Genomic DNA, 5,065 nt, shown 5'->3' with positions numbered 1-5,065 from the left:
TGACGGGGAGGAGAAGATAGAAATGGATTCTAAGAAAGGATTATCACAGGACTGCCTGTTCTTGGAAAAATAATGAATATGTATATTTTGAGTCTAGATAACCTGTGTGTTGCTAATCCCTGTATGCACGTTTGGTGGAGCTGTTTCCCCCGTGCATCCAGCGCTGCAATAAAGCAAACCTAGGGTAACTCGCGTCTGGTAGATTTCTTTTACAACCGCCTCACCTCCGCAGTGCCCGCACCGCCCCCCCCTTCCCCCCCCCCCTCCCCCCAAAAACAACCATGAGTTCTTTGAGACAAAACAGGGGATTTGTGGCTTTCCAACAGTCTCTGACACCCCTTCAGCATCCTACCTGTCTGCACATCAGCACGCTCCCTGCCATCCTCGGGCTCAGGTGCTTTCGGCTGCAGCTGCCTCTGTGCTCACTCTTTGGCCACCACTCTTCTGTGGAGTTCTCTCTGCCTTTGAGTCTGAGGACAACAACGTGGCATCCTCTGGGCTGCGGGAGGGGAAAAAAAATCCAGGTTGCTTCCTGTACGTGACTGCTACTTAGGCTACAGGCCGGCCAGATTTGTACAGAGAGCTTTAAACTAGATTTAGTGGGGGATGAGGAGGAGGGAAAGGAAGAAGAGGAGGAGGATGAGCAAAAAGATGATGAGGAAGACCAGGAGAAGAATAAACTGGAGAAAGGGGAAGGGGGAGGAGGAAAAGTAAGATCGGGGGGAAGAAGAACAGGAGGAGGAAAACCAGGAAGAAAACGAACAGCAGCTCTCCTCAATCATGCAGGCCCCTTCACGGGTGTCTCACAGGCACCCTGAACATCACGCACAGGGTCTTCCTTGAGAAGGACCAAAGGTGGACGAATGGGCCAGATGTGGGTGGATGCAAGGGGCGTGGGGGGGGAAGCAGGGTGGAAAAAAGGAGCAGGGAAGTCACAGTCTCAGAGGTTCATTCAAGTTGGAAAGGTCACCAGGAGGCCCCAGGCCTGCGTCCTCCGGCGCCAGGCAGCTCCAGCGAGGATGTCAGTCCATGATGCTGGGGGGTTCCTCCAGTGGGGTCTAGAAAGCCTCCGAGGATGGAGGCCTGAAACAGCGTTGCTTAACAGCATCGCCTTGGCCGCTATTTGAACGGTTGTGGCTGTAGCAGCATGGCTCCCTCCCCACCATCGTCTGTTCACATTGCTCTAAATAGCTTCGCAACATCAGCAAACATTGCCGCCTGATGCTCTCTCCCTTTACAAGTCTTCCAAGGAGACATGAAACAACACAGGGTGTGCTGCAGGTCTGCGAGGGACCCCAGCAGGATCTCCCTTGACCGCGAGAGTTGCTAGTTATTCCGGGTGGGTGTGAAGATGCAGGGAAGTGGAATCAAAGAAGCCGTTTGGGTTGGCAGGAGAGACAGCGGCTTCAACAAAGCAGCTTCAGCAGCAGCTAGCAAGGAGGAGTTGTGGAAGGAGCTGCATGCTCCGCAACACTGGCACCTGCCTGAACCTGTCTGACCTGCCTCTGGAAAAAGAGCAAAACGCAAGGGAAATGTTTCTCCTCCAAAGCTACAAGTTTCTGGGCTACAAGGCAAAGGAGAACTGAAAAGAAATGGAAGAAAATAGACACCGAGCAGGAATTTTCTGTTTCTTTTCCTTTGGTGACTCTTGCTAAGAAAAGGACCAGCAGCTCCACAGCCTGCGAAATGCATGGTATTTCATATGGCAACACTAGCCCTGCATTTGGGGGACAGGGCACCCACGACCTCTTTTTCGTTACTGCACCTAAACCCCTGTGCATTTCACACCTCCTTACAAGTAGAGGGAGAACGGGAACGACATAAGGCGAATACCTACTTGCCAATTTCTCTCAGCAATTTTGCCTAGTGATTGCGTACATGGGGTTTTGCATGCAGAAATTTCTGAAGAAGCCTTCCCGGCAAGTCCTGCAATTTCAAAAAGCCATTAAAGGACAAGGCCTCTGTTAACTCGATGCTGCTGTGCTTTTACGAAAGATCACTGCATGACACTAAACCATCTTTCCTTCCCCCACAGGGTTGCGTATCTGGGGACTGATAGAGCATCCGTGAGAAGAAGTCCGATTCCTGTAAGCAGCAGCAGGTTGGTACCCATCAGCATTGGTAAAGACAGGATGCAGATAAGAATCCAGCAGCCTGCTGAATGATTGTGAATTGGTTTTCGCAATCTGTTGGTAAAACCCAAGCAAAATAAGCTTAGGGAGCCAGGAGGTAAACTGAAGCATTAATGTCACGTACAAGCAAGAAATCGGTAACGATGGGGAAATGATGGTCAAGTGTGCAGATACTGCAGTGGAAAACAGCTGCCAGAAGTCATTCATCTTACTGTCTTCGCTAACAACCCTAGCGTCCAGCATTATGGGGTGCATCTCTGCAGCAAGGGCTAGTTCCAGCTTGAGCTGCTCTGCCACAGCAAATGGGAAGCTACAAATTGGTTTCCACGGGTGGAACTGCACCCTCAGGAATACTGCTGTGCTACTGCCAGATAAAGTGGCTTCAAAAGCTGGAGGTGGGAATGCAATTCCATTAAAAAAAAAAAAAAATAAATGAAAGTGTCTTACCACTACTGCACTTCCTGATGTCCTCTGTTCGTACCAGGAACGTTTTATGTACCTGCGTCTCTTTACCACACTGGAGAAGATGCTGAGGTAGGAAGGCTTGGAGATGTAGCTCAGCTAGTCAAACCCACAGCTGCCTTTAATGCTGTATGCCTCACTTCAGCTTTCATTGTGCAAAACAATCCCCAGTGTGACATTGATGCAGCCTGCTTTATTTCTGGGTGCAACAAGCCCTCAAATACCAGATTTGTGGCTTGATAAGCATAACTGTGCTGATCGGTCGGTCGGTCGCTTCAAAAGAAAACAGACTGCCTAGCAGGTATCCAAAGCTCCCAGGAAAGGATTCATCTGAGACCTTGAGAAGCTCTCTGACCTGGAAGAGGAAGTCCCTGGATGGGGTGGGACAAAGCCAGGCAACAGGACATTCTCCAGCCTCAGGAGGCAGAGCTGTGTGCTGTAGAAAGGGCACTGTGACATGAGCTTCTGGTGGAGTTCTCGGTGTGACAGGAATGCCCCCCCCAACCTCATCTCAGGTCAGGGATTTCCGCAGTTTCAGCCCCACCACCATGCCTTGTATCAGCAACTGGAGCGCAAGTGAGTCACGGGGTGCTCACCCTGGCCCGGAGCGGTCCATCTTCTACACAGCCTGTAGATGTCATTTGTAGATGTCTCCTGAGGAGACACTTCTGCCTTTCTCTCCTACGTTGTATTCTTCAATGCAGGAATATGCCCCTGGTTAATCTTCTCTTTAACAGCTTATTCAGCTCTCCGAGACAGAGAGGGAGCGAGAGAAAGAAATGCAGATGAACTAAACTAAAAAGTAATACCATTGACTACAAAGCAGAAGACCCAGAGACCAGCTCTTGGTTTTAGAGGGACAAAAGCAGATGCAGGAAGAAGTACATGGAAGTGTTTGCAGGTGAAAAGCTAGCACGAGACTAAAGCTTCCTGATCTTACCCAGTATCACTCTAAAGGCAGAGGATGCTAGCAGAGCTCATCTGAGATGTGCCAAGACATTTCATGAGTTCGAGTTGCTGATTCCACCCAGCTTAAAGATAGTGACTTCCATCCCTCTCCTGTTTTTCCAGATAGCAAACCATCACTAGAAGCCTCGTTCACTAGACAGTTGTCTGACAAGCCGCTCTGTGACAAAAAGCAACAAGACAATTCCCCAGGAGCACAGGCTGCCTGCGCGGATTCCGTGCTTGCCAACAATCTCACACGGAGCAGAAACTAAAGCGAGCCCAAGAAAAGTCCGAGACCTCGCCAAGTGCTGTGAGTGCCACAGCAGCTCCACTGGCAGAAAACCTCCTGAGCTTCAGCTGGACTCGGGAAGGGATTTCCTAAAGCCTCTTTCCTCCACAGCTACCCCAGCAGCAGGCAGTGAAGCAGCACTGCCCAGCTTCCCTCCTGCAGCACTGCCAAGCAAAACAGCAGGCGCAATGCGACAATCAGCCTGCACCGTTGGCGCTGAGTGATCTGCACCAGAGGACCAAAAGAAGGAATAAGGCAATTAAACTCCAAAGAGAAACACATCATTTACTACCAGGGCGGGGCAGGCAGCGTGGTGTGTACTCTCCTGAAGTACTCCAGACGTGAGAGACGTAATTTCACCTCAAACACAGCAAGTGAAAAACATCTGAGGGTGGCACCCCAGCTCTTCTCCAGGGTGGCCAGCCGGCTACCCGAGCTGCTGAAACCACGAGCCAGAGCGTGGAGCATGACCACACCGGTGCCCAGCACCTTACGAAATGCACTGCTGGCACTGCTGCAGGGACAGCAGGGCTTGTTTCCACTGGAGCCGGTGCTGCTTTCAACCCCCCCCCAAACCAGAGATAACCCTTAGACTTGGTAGCATTGCCCAAATCCAGGAACAAACATTAAATCCAGAGGCACCCCACACCTGGCAGCACCCCCCAAACCTGGCAGCATGCACCCGACACAGCAACGTCCCCAAACCCTGAAGTTTCCCCGCAAATTGGCACCAACCTCCAGGCTCAGAAGCTACACCCCCCCCCCAAAAACCCCCAAGCCCAGGGGCACACCTTAAGCCTGCCGACAGTCCCCCAAGTCCAGAAAGAACCAAGGAGTGCCCTGTGGGACGGCGGCGCTGCGCCTGGAGGTGGGGGAGAGCTGTCGCAGGGGAGTGGGGAAGGGGTAGAGAGGAGGGGTGCAATGGGGCTGAGGGGGGGGTGCGTGTGAGCATGCCACTGGGGGAAAGCGCTGCTCCGGAGTGACACTGAACTGCAGCCTCCCGGGGGCCAGCAAGGCCTGAAGCACATGGGCAAGGTGCTGGGCAGCTGGCCAAGGCCAGCTCATAGGGAGGAATTCCGGTCTGGGGAAGATGCTGCCAACCCTGGGGGAGAAGAGCAGGGAGACCCCCAGTCCCATCCCCTAAGACTGGCCCTTGAGAAGGGCAGAGGAGGATGATGGACAAACGAGTGTGGGATCTCCCAGTGCAGCTAAGATGAGCAGCCAACTTTATTGT

Source organism: Grus americana, unplaced genomic scaffold (assembly GCF_028858705.1).
Source record: "Grus americana isolate bGruAme1 unplaced genomic scaffold, bGruAme1.mat scaffold_540, whole genome shotgun sequence".
Taxonomy (NCBI): Eukaryota; Metazoa; Chordata; class Aves; order Gruiformes; family Gruidae; genus Grus; species Grus americana.
Note: the sequence above shows the minus strand (reverse complement) of the source record.